This window comes from Manis pentadactyla, chromosome 17 (assembly GCF_030020395.1).
Source record: "Manis pentadactyla isolate mManPen7 chromosome 17, mManPen7.hap1, whole genome shotgun sequence".
NCBI classification, from domain to species: Eukaryota; Metazoa; Chordata; class Mammalia; order Pholidota; family Manidae; genus Manis; species Manis pentadactyla.
The window spans coordinates 40,507,893-40,530,552 of NC_080035.1; positions in this window are offsets into that span (position 1 = coordinate 40,507,893).

Here is a 22,660-nt window from a genome sequence, read left to right on the forward strand (position 1 = left end):
TTTCTGGTGCTGTTTCTGAAATGAACTCTCATTCTGGTCCTCACTGTCCCACTTCCTTATGTTTGCATGAGAATGGGTATTGCTGTATCTCGCTCATCGTGCATTTTATTTATTCTCTTCTGGCTTTATCTTTTTTCCACTTAATTTATGCATATTTTCAAAGTTAAGCTCAAATCCCACACTGCAAAAAATCATTTTTTGAACATTTTGCTTTTAAAGCTCATCCTGAGACTAGAAGTAATTCTATCTCCACTCTTACTTATTATTGTGCTATGTGTGATTGTCCTTCCTACATGCTAACTCTGGGTTATTAGCTTCTGGAAACCAGGGCACAGTTGTAGACTTCTCTGGTTTTCTTCTAGCAGCTATAGCAACGACCCCACTACATGTTGTTAAAAATACACTTTGATTCAAGAATGACAGCAATGCTTCCTAGTGAGTTTCCTAAACTTCAGAACTTGTAATATTTCTCTACTTAGTTTCTTTATGAAGTCCTTGGCTACTCCATTTATGACATGAAAGATATGAGGAAATAGCAGGGCTATATTATTCTAGTTCTAGATTTTTTAATTCCTGAGAATATATTTAATTAAAAATCAATAGTCTTCTAATGCAACAATGCACCATTTATCTTACTAACGCACACTCATTCAGAGTAACTCAGGGTTTTATACTCAGGATTTGTTTACTCCCTCATTTATCATTAGCTTTTTCTTGTCAACAGGTGTAAAATTAATAAAGTCTTCCTTACATTTGTATTTTTCTGTTCTGCATAATCATGATGTTTACTTTGAAATGAGAATCTTTTTGAAATAAAACATTTTTATTTGCTGTCCAGTAATTTTTGAAAGCAAAAAAATAAATAACTTTTGGATTGTTTCAAAGATTTGTCTTATGGTCTTTGTGTTTAATGTTATAACTCACAATTTTACTCTAATGTTGGCATTTTTTTTACCTCCATTCCAACCTTTAAAAAATTTTTCATCAAAATAGTACTTTGGTTTTTTTATAATTAATTCTTACCCCAATTCTCTTTTTTCTAATTTCTCCAAAAAGTTAAAATTTACATGTTTTGGTGGATCATGGGAAGATGGCGGCATGAGTAGTTCAGAGGAAATCTCCTCCCTAAACATATATATTTATGAAAATACAATAAATACAACTATTCCTAAAAGAGACACCAGTGAATGCAGTAAAACAGCCAGGATACATCGACATCTGCAAGAACTCAGCATCACACAAAGGGGGTAAGATACAAGCCGCGGCCAGGTGGGACCCAAATGCTCCCCCACCCCAAAACCCAGTGGGAATAAAGGAGTCAGAATGGGGAGGGAGTGAAAGCCCAGGACTGCTAAACAACCAGCTCTAGAAATCCGCACCCAGAATGCAGACAAAAGGTGCACGGGGTGCTGGATATTAGAGAAACGGAAAAGCAAAACCTGTGGGCAGGTCCCTGCAACTGGCACCCCTTAGACAAAAGAAAAGTGAGTGCTTTCTGCAAGTCTTAAAGAGACAGGGACCCCATAGGTGGACAAAGTTGTCCTGGCAGCTGGGAATACCGGGGAAACTTAGGCTCCCTAAACGGAGGCAGTGCAGCTCTGAAGCCCCTCATGGCACTAAGCAGCCTGCCCGTCATTCCTCCAACTGGTGTGGAACCCGACACATGGGCCCAGTAGCAGAAGAGTGGCAGCACGCGCTGGGGATGGCAGCACCGGAAGGGACCGAGAGCAGATCCGTGCATTGCAGGAGAGGCTTGTGCTAGCCCGCAGTGGTGCGACCGAACAGCCTGGGTGCGGCTCGTGCGCACTGGCGGCAGTGAAGCCAGAGGAGCCCGGTAGAAGCCTGCGCGGAAGAGCCCCCACACACCTGCAGCAGAGCCAGAGGGAGCAGGCACACTCCCAGCAGCCGACCGGAATCCCAGCTCAATACACAGCTGCCCAGGCCAGACCCAAAGGCCACTGCTGTTACACAGCTGCCTGGCAGGGTTGCTGCTAGCATGGAGGAGCGCACCTGGTGTGTCTGCCACTCCCCGCAGGGCCCTGCACTGCTCTGACAGACACCCAGCCCACAGAAGCTTAGGGGACTAACCTGGTGGCTGCTCCAGGAGTGCGGGTAACTGTCATAGGCAGTGGAGAAGGGCAAGGCATCCAGCAAGCAGGAAAGGACTTTCTTCTCCCAGCTGACACACCCGCAACCTGCCTACAGCCACTGCTATCACCATGGAAAGGCAAAATCTGGTTCAGTCCAAGAGAGTTACACCTGAGAAAGGATCTGAAGAGGAAGGAAGACCTAACCAGTCTCCCTGAAAAAGAATTCAAAATAAAAATCATAAACATGCTGACAGAACTTCAGAGAAATATGCAAGAGCTAAGGGATGAAGTCTGGAGGGACATTACAAACATCCAGAGGGAGATTACAGATGTCCAGAGGGAGATTACAGACATCTGGAGGGAGATTACAGAAGTGAAACACACTCTGGAAGGATTTATAAGCAGAATGGATAAGAGGCCATTGATGGAATAGAAACCAGAGAACAGGAACGCATAGAAGCTGATGCAAAGAGAGACAAAAGGATTTCCAGGAATGAAACAATATTAAGAGAATTGTGTGACCAATCCAAAAGGAACAATATCCGTGTTATAGGGGTACCAGAAGAAGAGAGAGAAAAAGGGTTAGAAAGTGTCTTTGAAGAAATAATTGCTGAGAACTTCCCCAAACTGGGGGAGGAAATAGTTGCTCAGACTACGGAGGCACACAGAACTCCCAAGAGATGGGATCCAAAGAGGACAACACCAAGACACATAATAATTAAAATGACAAAGATCAAGGACAGAGTATTAAAGGCAGCCAGAGAGAGTAAAAAGGTCACCAACAAAGGAAAACCCATCAGGCTATCATCAGACTTCTCAACAGAAACCTTAACAGGCCAGAAGAGAATGGCATGATATATTTAATGCAATGAAACAGAAGGGCCTTGAACCAAGGATACTATATCCAGCACGATTATCATTTAAATATGAAAGAGGGATTAAATAATTCCCAGACAAGCAAAATTTGAGAGAATTTGCCTCCCACAAACCACCTCCACAGGGCATCTTACAGGGACTGCTCTAGATGGGAGCACTCCTAAAGAGAGCACAGAACAAAACACCCAACATATGGAGAATGGAAGAGGAAGAAAAAGAAGGGAAAGAAATAATCATCAGACTGTGTTTATAACAGCTCAATAAGCGAGTGAGGTCAGACAGTAAGGTAGTAAACAAGCTAACCTTCAACCTTTGGTAACCACAAATCTAACGCCTGCAATGGCAATAAGTACATATCTTTCAATAATCACCCTAAATGTAAATGGACTGAATGCACCAATCAAAAGACACAGAGTAATAGAATGGATAAAAAAACCAAGACCCATCTATATGCTGCTTACAAGAGACTCACCTCAAACCCAAAGACATGCACAGATTAAAAGTCAAAAGATGGAGAAAGATATTTCATGCAAACAACAGAGAGAAAAAAGCAGGTGTTGCAATACTAGTACCAGACAAAATAGAATTCAAAATAAAGAAAGTAACAAGACATAAAGAAGGACATTACATAATGATAAAGGACTCAGTCCAACAAGAGGATGTAACCATTATAAACATATATGCACCCAATACAGGAGCACCAACATATGTGAAACAAATACTAACAGAATTAAAGGAGGAAATAGAATGCAATGCATTCATTTTGGGAGACTTTAACACACCACTCACTCCAAAGGACAGATCCACCAGACAGAAAATAAGTAAGGACACAGAGGCACTGAACAACACACTAGAACAGATGGACCTAATAGACATCTACAGAACTCTACATCCAAAAGCAACAGGATACACATTCTTCTCAAGTGCACATGGAACATTCTCCAGAATAGACCACATACTAGGCCACAAAAAGAGCCTCGTAAATTCCAAAAGATTGAAATCCTACCAGCCAACTTTTCAGACCACAAAGGTATAAAACTAGAAATAAATTGTACAAAGGAAGCAAAAAGGCTCACAAACACATGGAGGCTTAACAACATGCTCCTAAATAATCAATGTATCAATGACCAAATTAAAATGGAGATCCAGCAATATATGGAAACAAATGACAACAACAACACTAAGCCCCAACTTCTGTGGGACGCAGCAAAAGCAGTCTTAAGAGGAAAGTATATAGCAATCCAGGCATATTTAAAGAAGAAAGAACAATCCCAAATGAATAGTCTAATGTCACAAGTATTGAAATTGCAAAAAGAAGAACAAATGAGGCCTAAGGTCAGCAGACAGAGGGACATAATAAAGATCAGAGAAGAAATAAATAAAATTGAGAAAACTAAAACAATAGAAAAAATTAATGAAACCAAGAGCTGGTTCTTCAAGAAAATAAACAAAATAGATAAGCCTCTAGCCAGACTTATTAAGAGAAAAAGAGGGTCAACACACATCAACAGAATCAGAAATGAGAAAGGAAAAATCACGACGGACCCCACAGAAATACAAAGAATTATTAAAGAATACTATGAAAACCTATATGCTAACAAGCTGGGAAACCTAGGAGAAATGGAGAACTTCCTAGAAAAATACTACCTTCCAAGACTGACCCAGAAAGAAACAGAAAATCTAAACAGACCAATTACCAGCAACGAAATTGAAGCAGTAGTCAAAAAACTACCCAAGAACAAAACCCCCGGGCCAGATGGATTTACCTTGGAATTTTATCAGACATACAGAGAAGACATAACACCCATTCTCCTTAAAGTTTTCCAAAAAATAGAAGAGGAGGGAATACTCCCAAACTCATCCTATGAAGCCAATATCACCCTAATACCAAAACCAAGCAAAGACCCCACCAAGAAAGAAAATTACAGGCCAATATCCCTGATGAACATAGATGCAAAAATACTCAACAATTCAAAAATACATCAAGAGGATCATACACCATGACCAAGTGGGATTCATCCCAGGGATGCAAGGATGGTACAACATTCAAAAATCCATCAACATCATCCACCACATCAACAAAAAGAAAGACAAAAACCACATGATCATCTCCATAGATGCTGAAAAAGCATTCGACAAAATTCAACATCCATTCATGATAAAAACTCTCAACAAAATGGGCAGAGAGGGCAAGTACCTCAACATAATAAAGGCCACATATGATGAACCCACAGGTAACATCATACTGAACAGCGAGAGGCTGAAAGCTTTTCCTCTGAGATCGGGAACAAGACAGGGATGCCCACTCTCCCCACTGTTATTTAACATAGTACTGGAGGTCCTAGCCAAGGCAATTAGAGAAAACAAAGAAATACAAGGAATCCAGATTGGTAAAGAAGAAGTGAAACTGTCACTATTTGCAGATGACATGATATTGTACATAAAAAAACCCTAAAGACTCCACTCCAAAACTACTAGAACTAATATTGGAATTGAACAAAGTTTCAGGATACAAAATTAACACACAGAAATCTGTAGCTTTCCTATACACTAAAAATGAACTAATAGAAAGAGAAATCAGGAAAACTATACCATTCACAATAACATCAAAAAGAATAAAATACCTAGGAATAAACCTAACCAAGGAAGTGAAAGACCTATACCCTGAAAACTACAAGACACTCTTAAGAGAAATTAAAGGGGACACTAACAAATGGAAACTCATCCCATGCTTCTGGCCAGGAAGAATTAATATCGTTAAAATGGCCATCCTGCCCAAAGCAATATACAGATTCGATGCAATCCCTATCAAATTACCAACAGCCTTCTTCAATGAACTGGAACAAATAGTTCAAAAATTCATATGGAACCGTCAAAGAGCCCGAATAGCCAAAGTAATTCTGAGAAGGAAGAATATAGTGGGGGGGATCTCGCTCCCCAACTTCAAGCTCTACTACAAAGCCACAGTAATCAAGACAATTTGGTACTGACACAAGAACAGAGCCACAGAGCAGTGGAACAGAATAGAGACTCCAGATATTAACCCAAACATATATGGCCAATTAATATATGATAAAGGAGCCATGGACATACAATGGGGAAATGACAGTCTCTTCAAGAGATGGTGCTGGCAAAACTGGACAGCTACATGTAAGAGAATGAAACTGGATCACTGTCTAACCCCATACACGAAAGTAAACTCCAAATGGATCAAAGACCTGAATGTAAGTCATGAAACCATAAAACTCTTAGAAAAAAACATAGGCAAAAATCTCATGGACATAAACATGAGTGACTTCTTCATGAACATATCTCTCCGGGCAAGCGAAACAAAGGCAAAAATGAACAAGTGGGACTATATCAAGCTAAAACACTTCTGTACAGCAAAGGACACCATCAATAGAACAAAAAGGTATCCTACAGTATGGGAGAACATATTCATAAGTGACAGATCCGATAAAGTATTGACATTCAAAATATATAAAGAGCTCACGCACCTCAACAAACAAAAAGCAAATAATCCAATTAAAAAATGGGCAGAGGAGCTGAATAGACAGTTCTCTAAAGAAGAAATCCAGATGGCCAACAGGCACATGAAAAGATGTTCCATGTCGCTAATCATCAGAGAAATGCAAATTAAAACCACAATGAGATATCACCTCACACCAGTAAGGATTGCCATCATCGAAAAGACAAACAACAACAAATGTTGGTGAGGTTGTGGAGAAAGGGGAACCCTCCTACACTGCTGGTGGGAATGTAAACTAGTTCAACCATTGTGGAAAGCAGTATGGAGTTTCCTCAGAATGCTCAAAATAGGAATACCATTTGACCCAGGAATTCCACTTCTAGGAATTTACCCTAAGAATGCAGCACTCAAGTTTGAAAAAGACAGATGCACCCCTATGCTTATTGCTACACTGTTTATAATAGCCAAGATGTGGAAGCAACCTAAATGTCCATCAGTAGATGAATGAATAAAGAATATGTGGTACATATACACAATGGAATATTACTCAGCTATAAGAAAAAAACAGATACTACCATTCGCAACAACATGGATGGAGCTAGAGGATATTATGCTCAGTGAAATAAGCCAAGTGGAGAAAGAGAAATACCAAATGATTTCACTCATATGTGGAGTATAAGAACAAAGGAAAACTGAAGGAACAAAACAGCAGCAGAATCACAGAACCCAAGAATGGACTAATAGTTACCAAAGGGAAAGGGACTGGGGAGGATGGGTGGGAAGGGAGGGATAAGGGTGGGGAAGAAGAAAGAGGGCATTACGATTAGCATGTACAGTGCGTTGGGGGCACGGGGAGGGCTGTGCAACACAGAGAAGACAAGTAGTGATTTTACAGCATGTTACTATGCAGATGGACAGTGACTGTGAAGGGGTATGTGGGGGGGACTTGGTGAAGGGGGGATCCTAGTAAACATAATGTTCTTTCTGTAATTGTAGATTAATGATACCAAAATAAAAAAAATTTACATGTTTTGTAATTCCAGTTTGAGCATGTTCACCTATTTTTTTCGTATTTCAAGTATGTCCATTAATATGTTCTTTTCTTCCACTAGAAATTCTTATTCAAGAAACTGTTGTATTATTAGCTTTGATTCACTTTATTAACAGTACTGACCAATTCTGTTCACAGCTTTTGCATTTAGAAATAGATTATGTTCAAAGAGCTTCTTTTAGGCATATATTTAAAGTATCAAGATAAACCAACTGAATTCAAGTGAATCAAAGATGCCCTTTCTTCTGGAACCAAAAAGCAATCAATCAAATTGCCTTACTAGTATATTTTTCTAGGACTCAGCATTTGTGAAATGCTAAAAAAAAAATTCACTATAGCCATTTCAAAATAAAGATTGTGCTTCACACTATTTTATAAAAATGTCAATTTGGTTTTTACTGCTGCTTTACCAAGGTGCAATGAAATTTAACAAATAGGTTCAAGAACAAGCAGAGTTGTCATAGCAGAGTGAGACTGGCAGTCAGACTAAGTTTCATATCCAGGAGGCAAACACACAAATGGGCAGAGGTTTACTCATACAAGAAGGCATCCGGAGATATGTGCTAGGGTGGGTGGATATGGATATGGTTGATGACTTAAAATTCTGAATGTTAGAGATGAAGATTAATCAGAGCCAGTCAGTTACTGAATATAAAAGCTAGTTAGAAGAAAGAATGGATAGAGAAATTTTGGAAATTAGAAAATACATTAGATCACAGGGAAAAGAACAGGTTTTTAGGCGAGGGAAAGCACTGACCCGAATGGTTTGCAGTTATTGTTAGCTTTGTAGAACACTCAGAGAAGTCTGACTAAACAAACAGACCTCCTCTTACTGGGAAAATAGAAATTTCTTGAGCTTTAATAGATAGGAAAAATTTCATATGAAGACATGAGAAAATGACATACTGAGAATGACACCTATAAAATGTGTTGTTGGAAAGCTACATAAAGATGTCAGCAAGTTTTGGGCCGTTGTCCAACACAGTGAAGTAGGGTTGCAACCAAGGACATCCTGACAGATGAGTGACTGAAGAAGGGCAGGAACGTTCAGGAGGATAAGTGGTAGATATTGTGTGTAACATGATCTTTGCAGGGGCTCAAATTCAGAACTTTTTCATCTCATTTTGTCTAGAACTAACTCAGCCTTGAAGAGGACAACTAAATGTGTGTATGGCCTGGTCATCTATAAATAACTTAGCTTTGCCTCCTTTTATATCATTTACAAATAGAATATAGGGGCTTGGCTCAAAATACACTCATGATTAATATAAACAACAGGTTAAATTTAAAAACAAATAGATGAAATATAAATTGTGTGTGTGTGTGGGGGGGTGAGTGGGTGTTGTATATCCCATATTTTGTAGCAAGAAGAGTTTGGATCCAATATACCAGGGTTTGAATTCTGGCTCTAAATCCAAAGCTCATATGAGACCTTGCACAAAGTACTTCATGTACTTGATCACAAGTGTTCATATCTGTAAAACATGAATAATATTCTTTATGTTAAAATAGTGTAAGGGTTATATGGATTCATATATGTAAAGAGCATAGCACTGGGTCTAGCAAATACTAGGTGGTCAATAAATGCTATTTGCTGTTATTAATATCACATCATTATGCCTTGTTAATTACAAGATGCAACAGTTCTTCATAGTACCAATTTTTTATGTAGTGCCCAGTAGTTTTAGAAACCTAATAAGGTTTTATTTTTAGATTTTGTTGTATGTTTCTCAGGTTTCCTCAAGAGTTATTGCATGTAATATCTCAGGTCCTAGTCAGGTTTCATAATACACATTTAGTTAATTTAAGAGTTTAGAAGCTAATGGCTCCATTGCAAATCCCTTGATATTTTAAACCAAACCAAATAAAGAAGAGTATGTTACATGAATTCTCCAAACAGGGAGGATTATCAAGTTCATTTACATATTTACCAACACTGTCAGCCATCCTGACTTGTTTGGTGAACTGTTTTTCTATGAACTGAAGTCTATTTCTGATGGTCTGTTGGCAGTAAAACAGCATGAAATCTCACTCATCATTATTACTTACTCAGTGTACCTGTTTTTCATCAGTAAAGTTTGGCATTTAATCAGTGTTTGGGGTGCATCACTTCTGAACATATATTTGATGCTAGAGGCAAAAAAAATCATTAAAATCTGGCTTTTCGTATAATGACAAGGTGCATGAATGGGGGTGGAAGTTGTAAAGGTCTATAAAACTGTTCAATTCGGTGTGTGGGAGGAAGAAATTATTTATAAAACCCATAAACTTCTTTAGCCAAAATATCTATTACATGCTCAATGGCATTAATGAGCTGTTCTAAAAGTCCAGGTCACTAAAATATGTAGTTGCATCTCTTTCTGTGTAAGTGTACATTACAGAAAGGATCTGCAGGTTTTCCTTACTATTTCTGAAGGAAAAACCAAAAAATCTTAGTACAGCAAATTTAGGACCAAGGCCACATTTAAAAAGAAAAAGTATTATTTTTAGAAACCATGACCTCAAAAGCAAGAATTTCACATAAGATTTTGCACTGAGATTTTCTAAACCATTTCCTTATTTTTATAAATATGATGAATTTAAAAATATGAATTCATAAAGGCATGTTTTTAAATAGTAAATAAAAAAGCACTTTGAGCATACCAGTAATTATAATTAAAGTATATTATTAAACACTATGGCAGTTTATTGGAAATTGATGAAAAGGAAAACAAAACCTATCTCTAGGTCTATCTACATCCACATCCATATCTATATCTCCACATCAGTATCCATATATCCATATCTATCTGTCTGAAAAGAAAGGAGGAATAAAAATCATCTTATTATTAGTTATAAACATTTAGTAAATGAATATGAAATAACAAGATAGGAAAAATGAAATTAAAGAGTCATCATTCTAGGTATTCGTTTTAATGTGCTACTTTGAATAGCATTCATCCACATTGTGATACTAGTCAAAGGTAGGATTTGAAACGTGGCTTATTGATACTTGATTACAGTAGGCTTGGCTCTTAGATAGGGCTTAATATTTTTTTGTGAAAATCAAGTCCATCCAATCCCATTAGTAAATTAGAGCTCGTGCAATTGTAAATCACACAGCTACTGCAATTCATGTCAAATGAATAAGGATAACTCTGGCTCTGTTCCAGTAAACTGCCAGTGAACTGGTTCCAGATCTCGAGGTGGAAGGCTGAGTCAGTCTTTATTAGGAAGATTCTGATCAGGGATAACAAAGGCAAAACAATGTATTAATTAACAAAAAATTATAATTTAATTTAACATTTCAATTAAGGTTGGGAATGATGACAAATAAGGAGATGAATGACATTTTTAATAGATTGGCTTTTACTGAATTCTGATGTGGAAGAGCCTTCTCCCAACTGACGTCTGACTTCTCTAAGTTGCCAAGGGAGGACTATTGAAAACCACGTAAGTCCATTTTGAAAATCTGTCCCATAATCCTATAAAAACAGCCTCAGATTTTGGTACTTGTCTTGTTTTATCCTTGACCTGATACACTATTAATGTAACAGTGAGGACTAATATCCATCTTCTGGACTTTGCCTTAAAAGTGTCATCTATTTCACCCTGATATGTTGCGTAACTGCTAAGTGCCAAGAACTCTGGCTGCTGGGGCTGGGGCTGCTGTGGTGGTGAGCACAGACACATTCGCTGTCCTTCCTGAGTTTATAGGTTACATCTGGATACATAAAATCAGTTCTACAATAGTGCTGTTAGTATGATGATATGAAAGTCCAAGTTAGGGGATCAGGCAAGACTTCTGGCAGGAAAACCTGAGTTGAAACTTCAATGAGGAGTTGGAATTAGTTGCATGAATAATAGAGGATGAGTCTTTCATCCGGGGCCATGTGGAGGAACAGACCTGGAGGGTGCGGTAATTCCAAGGAACTGGAGGAAGTTCTGTGTGGTTGGGGTCGAATTTAGTAGGGAGAAGGTTCTAGAGGTCAGGTAATACAGGAAAGCTGGACTCTGATCATAAATCCATTGTTAGACCAGGTCAAGGCAAAGGGATGATTTTGATGCACTATAAACTTATTTAGAAGATAATTACATAAAATTATACTATAATGTGGATGATAGATGGGAAGGTATAAAGGTTCATATTTAGTAAACTGGGCAAAAATAAGATTTGAGGCAAACAAGATAGTCTGGATTAGGAAAGAAATAGTGAAGTGATAATCAACAGTGTATGTGGAGGGGGATGGTGGTGGTGGCGAATAACGCACACAGGTCGCCAGACTGGGCAAAGGGGTAGAAGCTGGTGCTATTTCCTGGTTTAGGCATTAAGGAGGATAATAGACAGTAGGTCCTAGGTATATATTTAGACAGATTGATTGAAATGTGGAATAGATAGGTTGTATGCACTTAAGGTAGGGATTGGGGGCTCAAGGAGAAATGGGCCTGTAAATGTAGAGTCATGAGCTATCAGCGTGAGATGGTTTTCAAAGTCATAGGAGTGGCTGAGATAGGCTAGAGGGCAGGATATATGGAATGAGAAGAGAAAGATGAGGGTGGGAATATCAATTTCCTTTCTTTGTGACTCACCTTCCTCTTTTATCAGACTCTCTCCTTTCATGTGGATGATGGGGAGATTCGCAAAAGAAACAAATACACAATGTTTTAAGTACTTTAGAAGAAAAAATTAGAGAACACTGATATGGAAAGATATTAAAAGACAAGGACCTGGACTTCACACATATCAATGAAATGGTTTGAGATAATGTTTCTAGAGAGGATTTTGGTCAAATTGAGAGTTCTGTGCCTTCAAAATAGCAAATACATGAAGGAATAATTAATTCTATGTCTCTGCTAGAGACACAACTAGAAATGTTTTGCAACTGGTAACTGGTCTCTGATTGGCCTTGTGACTCTTAATAAATGAAATATAATATTTTTAGGGTTTGCTAAGTTTGATTTATAAGTTCTATAAGAACAGTCTAAGAAGTCACCTATAAGATTTCCCAAAGGATTCATTACCTAAAATATTATTTCATTCGTTTTTTTCTCTTATTTTAAAGACAGTTTTTCCTGGTTCATTGTAGGTTTAAATATTTCCAAATATCTGCATATCTTTAATTCCAGAATATTTTTTTCTCCTTTCCCTATAGCTTGCCAGTTTATAGAAAACTTATTATCTTGTGGCTTTTGAAGAACCTTAAGGCCTTCCATTCTTAGGAAATAAACCTATAAACACTTAATAAATTAATGTTGCAATGACAATAGAGCATATGTCATACAAATGATCACTGAGTCCTGCTTTTATGGTGAATGTTTTCAGTAAGGTAGTGTAATTTATATAATTACTTTAAAGAAGTTATGATAGGAACGACTTCTATGTTGACATTAGCACATGTTACCAGAGAAAGATTTTTGCTATTCAGACCTTAGGCAATCAGGTCTAAGTGAGATGAAAAATTAATTGAATATTATGAGAGAACTATGGAATAAAGAAAAGGGCAGATCAGTGAGGACCTGTGGAGTGAAGGTAAGCACAGCAAGGATGAGGGAGGGGCGTCTATATTAGAGGAATCTGAAGGTGGATCAGCACCATTACAGTAAGTGTTTTCCTTAGATGACTTCGGTGTGTCTTCAAGAAGGTAGAGTACCAGTTTTTGAGGAAAGGAGCTAGATGTTCTGTTTGGGAAAAATGGCTGGAAGAACCATTTATGCAACTTAAGTGTTATGGCATATAAAAAACAATGTGCTTTTCTGGAATGACTAGTCCTCCCTGGATAACCTTAGGGGATGTTTCAACTATATATATTAGATGGTTCTAGTGGAATGTTGTATTCTGAAAGCATCGTTCATTCACCTTACTTTAAAAATATGGGGGAGAGGTATTTTCACTGATATCCTCCCTTCTCAACATGCATACATATACAAGTGCTCTCTGCTATTTTCTGTATGAGATCCCTCAAATCTACCATCACTCCAACTCCACTGTCATACTTCTTGATTGAAAATTTAAATAGTTTTGTCTTTTATGATGACATTCCTTTTTAGAAAATTATGTTCTAAAAATAGATTTTGCTTTATAAAGTCTAGACACCCATAGAATTAGAAAATCTTAACTCCTATAAAAAGTTCAACTTTCTATAATGAGTGTAAAAATTCTGTTTTATATAGGTGGAAGAAGAAAATTATAATTCCTACCAAAAACAAGTAAAGCTATAATGTTGATTTATTTTATGTGTTATGCAATTAGATTATATATTCAAAGTTGATTTATTATTGTCACTGGATTTTGACTTAAATACTTGAATAAGAAGTCATGGAACTTCTCATTTCAATGTACTTTACATACGTTATATAAGAATATTATTCATAATCTAACTCGCATTTATTCATAGAGATACAAGATAATTGGGTCTACCAGGTCCCTAGATCATACTGGCTTCTTCAGAAAACTCTATGACTGGGTTAAAATCAAATACTCAAGCCATTATAAAATTTATTTACATTACCTCAGGGATGGGGAAGAAATTGGATTCCTCTTAAATCAGTTCAGTTCAAAATGTAATGAAATTCTTTTGACTCTGTTAAAGATTCGTTGTGATTATATGCAGTTAAATGACGTGCAAGGAGGCAATTGGGAGGTTATGTTCATGTGCTTTTTTCAGGATTAAAAAATATATAAGGAACATTTGGTGTTAATTGCTAATGGGGTGGAAAACACTAAAATATCAAATTAAATATTTTCACTTTTAGCTATAATCATATCAACTCACTGTTATACTGCTCATTTCATGATGTTCTGCAGTCATTCATATGTATATACATATATATGTATATCTGTCATACATATTTGCTTAATAAATGGTAAAATAAATGAATTATTCTTGAAAAAAATGCAACATATCTCTGCATCGATTCCATTGGAAAAAATTTGGAACTGCTTATCTTCAAAAGGCAGAAATCTGAATGTATTTAAGACCATTTAGTAAAGCCCCTCATTGTAGATGTTGAGGTTGACAACCCTGGTGGTTAAAATTTCAAAAGGTGTTCCTCATCTGCTGTTGTCATCAGAAAATGGGCTGAAAGAACCACTTATGCAACTTACTGCTTTGGTGACTATTTCCTTAGGAGGGTAGTCCAGTTGCTTTTTTATCTTATGCAGATAAAACCTCTCCATATGCACCATCATACCAGCCTCTAGAAAACTTTTCTTGAGTCTTTCACATGTTTATACACAGTAGTATGATCAATGCTATAAAAGCAGAGCAATTTTCTTTCAACTGTTTCAAAAAATTATTTGCTATTTCCCCCCAGTCTAGTCAGAAATGCATAATTTAAATCTTAGGTAAAGCAAATGGACAAAACTCTGTGAGTTTTCCATTTAGAAGCTTGCTTTGCTTCTCCTGGCACTCCAGAATTCTCAGCCAGCTTCAGCTGTGTGTTTAGCAGTTCTAGCCACCAGAGAATTTCTTTGCAGAGGGGTCTGGCCTCTTCTGGTTTGGAGCCATAACATCTGCAATTTTGTTCTGAGGAAGTGAGATGCAGTCATCACTATTCTTTTTCTTTCTGCTATAAGCATGATGTGCTGAAAAAACAGGCCATTCTGTGCACATGTAATTATTCGTACAGATATCATTTCTTGCCATTGGGAATAGCATGGATATTTGAAAGTACGTTTTTTTCTGCTCTCTTATTGATTACCTACACTTCCATTTTTGAGACTACGTCAATTCAAAAGATCCTATATATGGACTTTTTACTGTATATTGTGAATATCTTTATGGAGCACCAAGCAAATGGCATACTAGTAAAAGCAGTAAGAAGTAACTAAAGGAAGCTTTATTTTCCATTTGGAATTCTTTTCTAACTAAAAAAAGAAGAAAAAATATATATTAAATTTGTCTTAATAGGGTAAATAATCTCAAAAATGCTTATCCTACGATTGATGTATGCCTTCAGCCTATTCCTCTGACAGCACAGTTTGGCAAAATTTCCTTTTGGTTCAGAAGGAAGCACAGCACTTAGAAGCATTTCAAGCTGTGGCAGGTAAGGGTGAAGTAATGACAGGACTTGAGGGCAGGCACACAACGTCATAACTAGATGGAGTCCTTAGCAGACCGTGAGATCTTGATCAACACTATGAAGATTCAATCTCCCCTCACTCCCAACTGAAAACTGCACTGAATCAATTGACTGAGCAATGAATCCTATCTTTTGGGAGTTTACACAAAGACTAAAATAAAATACATTTATCTAACAAAGGCATTGGTAATATGTTTAGAGACTTGTAAGTCATCTTTGAATCCTGAATTTTATTGTAAATATCTACAAATGTGTGAGGCACTTGGTATTTATGCTTATTTATGTAATAACATAGATTGCAAGCATAGCATAGGCACCAGGCATATACAAAAGATTTTAGGCTGTTCCTTGTGAGGGCAAAGACTGGCAAGTTGAAAATACCCGTGCCATTCATATGTGATAATGAATCTGTTTTCATATGAAGAAAGTCAATTTGTAGGTTCTGGATGGACTGAGTTGATCAATGCAGACCCAGATTTCACTACCACTTCTGATTCTAATTCCTCTGTATGCTTTGGTTTTAATTCAATCACTAAAAATTAGGATTTATATTTTTATTCTGTTTTTTAAAATCCATTTACCTATTGTCCCAGAAATCTTGTTTCTTTTTTGTTATAGGACATACCTGATGTCTCTGCCTCTGAGATGCAGGTTGTGGTGAGGTTAGAGTTAGGGCTTAGCATCCATTCATCTCTGATGTACTTATGTTAAATATATGCTGAAGATATACTGGAAGTTTGTGGCAGTTCTAAAGAATTTTCTAAAAAATTTCAGAAATGCATATTATACACAAGCACCTCACTTCGTTTCTTCTTTCCTCCTTGTTCCTTTTGTAGTATTTTTACTGTGGAGTTTGTTTTTCTGGAGACATTTCTCTTTCCTGTCCTTTGATGAACTGTTTTATATAAATTCAGAGACAGCCACATTGGCTGCCTTCATTTTATTTCTTGGGACCCGATTTTCTCTCTTGACTGTAAATTTGTCAATGGGGAATTCTAATCCTTTCCTTTCTTTAGGCCAAACAGCTGTTTTTTCTTTTTCTTCTTCTTCTTTTTTTTTTTTTTTCCCAATAAGAAGGTCAAGTTCCTTTGGAGGAAAAACTTCAGTTTATTATGTTCTTTTCTTTTATATCAATACAACTTGCATTTGGGCTGAGAGTTGCTGTAGATTTAGTAGTATCCATTTAAATACCTTTCATTTCCAAATGACAGGACTATTTCCAAAGGCTCCTGTAGTAGCTTATTTACTTTCATCTGTAAATATGGAAATGCATTCTTAGCCATGAATTAGTAGGTTGCTGAAAGATTGACATGTGTTCAGCTTTTGTTCCTATTTTGCTGTGCTTTCACATTCAATATTTGAATACCCAGGACTGGTTAATGCAAATCAGTAATCAAAAGCCAATTTTAGATATTGTGGGTGGTTTTGCACTACCAAACCCATTTACATAGTATCTAATAACTTGAATTAAATGTCTCATTACATTTCTGGTCTTGAGAACAAATGGGCTCTCTTCATATGAAATTATGTAATGGAATGGTGACTGGCAATATAGATGCTGTTCAAGAGTGGAGAACTGTTGGTCAATTAGAAAAATAAACATTAGTCTATGTTTAACTTGACAAAAGGATAACGTACAATAGTGAAACTTACAGAAGTTTGCCATATCTTTTGAGAGACAGGATATTGTCCCATCCTAAGTGATCTTACCTCTGTTCTCTTCGTGAAAGAAATAGGACAAATACCACAATCACTAATGATAAAACAATCTATTTGCTCTTTCTACCCTTCCTCCCATTGATTTGATATGTACATTAATTTAATTGAGCCATATTTTACAGAAACACAAATAGTTCAGTTGTACATTGGGTGAGAAAGCATGGTTTAGCTTCCTGCAGCTTATGATCATTCCTCCAGATTTGAATATGGACAGAGAAACCTGTGAGTGCGCTGGCTCTGTGAAAAAACTTGCCTTTTTCCTATCTAATTTTTTTGAGTTTCTAAAGTTCCCGAGATTAGATATTTACTACTTTCAAAGTTTGTAACTCAAGAACTGGAGGAAAAATGGGGGCATGAGGATGCATATGTTGTTTGTCACCTACTTTCCTCTGAATACAGGGTAAGAGAGAGTTAAGATCAAACTAAGGAAATGCACTGGACGCCAACATGATAACGAGCTGCTGTGACTCCAGGACAGTGACAAATGGAGCCATTTCAGCAGTGGTGTTGACACCTCAGGAGGGATGGCTTGTCAAGTTGGTAAGTGGCAGCTCAATAGATTCCGCTGAGTTTTGGTGCTAGAAGCTCTTACTGGATTATCGCAGAGAAACAGGCAAGAGAGTGGCTCCAGGGGACTCCTCTCACGAGTAAATTCCATCTTAGAGGGGATAACACTTATTCCTACACGAGGGAGGAGGACTGGTGACGCAGAGCCTGGAACGTGGTAGAGCACTCCACAAATTAAATGAATGCACACATAAAAACAAAAGAGCTCTGAAGCCAGCAAGACATGTAATTCTCCATCTAGAATTACCCATATTTCCCATACCTTCTCTTCTCTTAAAAGAGTATAAATAAAAAATCAGCTAAAAGTTCACATCTGCAGAAGAAAAACACCAGGAACCATGAAAAAAAAAACTAAATACATATGTAAAAACAAAGATTCATCCTTGTGGGAGGTTTTGTAGGGGCTTAGTAGTCATCTCTTGACTTCTTAACTTCATTGAAATGGCTGCAAGAGCCAGCTGGGCATTTGAATACAGCGCCACATTACTTCTTGACTGCATGAAGCAGCAGGTCTCCCACTGGATATCTGACAACTTCTTCTCAAAATGAATTTACCCAGTCAGTTACAGATAACAGCTGGAGACAGCAACCTTCCCAGAGGGGCAGAGCCTGCCTTGGCGAGGTTACCAAGCAAGGGAAATAGAACAAATTTCACTTTTATGAGCAGGTACCTACAAGAGAGGAAAAACAGCGGGATATATAAGCACAGGTGAGCAATGACCTTCCACGTATGAGTACCCAGTAGAGGAACCAAAGGATGCTAGGCTCTCATCAGCCTTTGTAACTTTCCTTTCAGTGAGGAGTGACAAGGGGCAGAGAGAACAGCAGAAACTACTTCAAAGTGCTTCACTGACAGAGTAACGATGTTGGGTGACGTTCCTATTTGATGGAATCATGCATAAATATGACTGCAAATGATGTATTTCCCTCTATTAGCCTGGAGAAAATCTTGAACTTCAAGTACTGAAGCATAAAAAAGTAACAGTTTTGTTACTTTTAAGAAAGTAAAGAAATAAAAATAATGCTCATTTTAGTTTTGCAAAATTAAGTACTAGAGGGCAATGAGAAATAATATAAAAGAAAGATATTGTGCTCCAAGAATATGTATTAATCCAAGTTATCTTTCAGGCCTGAAAGCAACAGAAAAGATACTTTTAAGGGCAAAGACTCAGCACACCATGTAGTTCTGGTAAAGGAAGATAATGAAGTGGTTTTTACATAAATTTCTGCTGACATGACTGAAGTGATCAAAAGCAATGAAAATCAAATTTAACTATAATAAACTAAGGACCAGCTATCTTATCAAACCACGTAATACCTTTTACAGTGACAACCTAAGTCTAAATGAAACAGGAAGTCAAGAACTAATACATATCTCTCCTGAAACAACACAGATGGCAGGTTCCTTTAACATAAGTAAAAGGATCCTCCTCTTCAGGCTCCTAGGTAACAGGGCCCTCATTCCAAGAATTCTTATTTGGGAGGATGGAGACTGGGGAATGGGCAGGGTAGAGTATACAGCTCCCACTGTAGGATGACAGAGAAAAGGCTTAATGAAGAAAGTGCTGTTTTTAGTAGCTCTGAGCTGGGGAAAAAAAAGGCAAAGACCTGTGGGGATGCAAATACTCTAGGGGAAATCGGCTTTACAGCTACTGAATGATATTCCTAAGTAGAGATGCATTAATATTCAGATATAAAACAACAGCAATGAGAGTGCTCCATGTCCTCACGGTGGATTCTGGGGCTTTCCGGTGACAAGCTTTCTTTCAGAGAGCTACTTGGTGGGGAGCACTGGTTGCAATCTGAAGACGGACTGACGAAATTTGACAGAAAACATTAACTTACCTAAAATAAATAAATTGACTGCTCAGTTCTCCCCTAACCCATTGGCCCCCTTGTCTCCATGTAGCCAAAGAACTGAGAAGATATTTAAACTATCAATAGTCCAATCTCCCAATTAAGTTCTACAGAAATAACAAAACCAGTTTACAAATTAAAAAACAACAGCTTAGACAAAGAGAGTCCACCACACCACTCTTATACAAATAGCAACTTTAACAAAATCTATGGCCATTTGATGATGAATACAATGAATCAAATAAGAGATCTGGGTATGCGTACTAACTATTAAAAAAAAAAGGAGAAAAAGGAGAGATGATATAACAAAGTGTAGTGATGCCAGGAAACAAAATTTCGAAAAAAACACCTTTTTTTAAACATGATTAAAAAATCAAATAAATGAGCAATTAAAATGCAATCATAAAATGAGAAATATAAAAAGATGAAATAAGGAAATAGAAATAAAAAAAGCTAAATTAGAGAAGGGAATAGTAGATATAAAATATAAATATATTTAAATATAGAGATTTAAATGTAAATTAAGGATAATGAGATAAATAAAGCTGGATAGAAAATGATAGATTTAGAAAGCATACAAGAGGTTATACCATAACATTTGTAGATATCTAGGGCAGAGATATCATTGCATAAATCTCTAGTCAGAAGAGGCTGAGCACTAAACCGGCACTTGTCATTCATGTCTCCAGAATGAAATGGAGCAAGGTCTATAGGCTATTGGGGGGAAAGGCAATGACCACAAAACTTATGACACAAATCACATACATGTAAAATAAATAGAAATATAATTATGCAATAACTTACAATTATAGTGTTTATACATCTTTCTGAAAAAAAAATTACTTGGAGATAGAGTCCAATCACTGAGATATTAATCTAAAGGAAAAGGAACTTGCAAATGAAACATCTTCATATAAAGACTGGTAGTAAGCATTGAATCCAACAGACAGAGAATGCATCTTCTTTGCAAAGTGCTTTTGTATCATTTGTAAAAAATAAAGACATTATAATAGGCCAAAACTAAAATTATAAATACATTTAAAAGTTGAAATGATAAAATTCAAGTAAGTTGACTAAACTATAAAAAAACTAGAAATTAAAAGTAAAATTAGAAAAAAAAGAATCTAAACACTTAGACATCCCGAAATGTTTTATAGCTTTGATTTCCTCTTGGCTCCAAAAAAAATCAAATTTCAGAATAAAAAGAAACATGTTATATATGCTACATATCAAAAAATATGTGATGCTGAACAACAAATGTTGGCGAGGTTGTGGAGAAAGGGGAACCCTCCTACACTGCTGGTGGGAGTGTAAACTAGTTCAACCATTGTGGAAAGCAGTATGGAGGCTCCTCAAAAAACTCAAAATAGAAATACCATTTGACCCAGGAATTCCACTCCTATGAATTTACCGTAAGAATGCAAGATCCCAGTTTCAAAAAGACATATGCACCCCTATGTTTATCACAGTACCATTTACAATAGCCAAGAAATGGAAGCAACCTAAGTGTCCATCAGTAGATGAATGGATAAAGAAGATGTGGTACATATACACAATGGAATATTAATCAGCCATAAGAAGAAAACAGATCCTACCATTTCCAACAACATGGATGGAGCTAGAGGGTATTATGCTCAGTGAAATAAGCCAGGCAGAGAAAGGCAAGTACCAAATGATTTCACTCATCTGTGGAGCATAAGAACAAAGCAAAACTGAAGGAACAAAACAGCAGCAGACTCACAGAACCCAAGAATGGACTAACAGGTACCAAAGGGAAAGGGACTGGGGAGGATGGGTGGGAAGGGAGGGATAAGGGGAATAAGGGGCATTACAATTAGTACACATAATGTAGTGGGGGGTCACGGGGAAGGCAGTATAGCACAGAGAGGATGAGTAGTGACTCTATAGCATCTTACTACGCTGATGGACAGTGACTGTAATGGGGTATGTGGTGGGGACTTGAGAATGGGGGGAATCCAGTTACCACAATGCTGATCATGTAATTGTATATTAATGATACCAAAAAAAAATATGTGATGCAGATTCAGCTCTAAAAATAAAATTCCTAACAATAAGCAGTCATAACATTGAACTACAAAGAATGAAATAAAATTTATTAACCACTGGAGATAGCAGTTTAAAAGAAACAGCAAGAAAAACAAAACAAAAAAACCCATCATAAGATGAATAAGTTCTGAGGATTTAATATAAAACATGGTGACTATATTTGACACTATATGGTATAATTGAAACTTGCTAAGAAAGGAACTTAAATGTTCTCACCAAAAATATAAAATATAGCAAATAAATAAGTGAGGTGGATGCATTAGTTAACCAGTGGGAGCGAGGGAATCCTTTCACAGTATACACATATATCAAATCACCATGATGTATGCTTTAAATATCTTACTATTTTATATGTCAGTGATACCTCAGTGAAGCTGAAAAAAATTTAAAAATACTAAAAGTTATTGTGCAAAAAATTAGTTTAGGCTGGGAAGACTAAAAAAGGCTTCGAAAACCAAGCCTAATAGATTGCTCATTTGAACAAAATGAATCTATTCTGTGGCAAAGAGTAGATGGAGGATGTTATCTTTGGCTCCATACCTACTTTTTTTCAGATGGTTTCAAGGTAGCCTCAGTTAAATTAAGAATGAAACAGAGTGTCGAGAAAAGAATTTAGATGGGGTAATTAGTATATGAAACTGACAATAATACAAAAGAACAGAAGCCTCATAAGCACTTGATGGAAGAGTATGAACTTGGACAAAATAAAAACAATTTTTCCCTGCTTAAGCCTTAAAATAATCTTTGGATTCCCCCAAATGTCTGTTCAGGAGGACTTTTAATTGCTATATGAAATCAGGAAGATTTCCTAATTGCTATAGACTAGTAACTGTTCTGTTTCTCTCCTGAGTTTTCCCAAATGCTGTTTTTTTCATTTTGTTTTTGTTTTTTCCTGAAGTTATC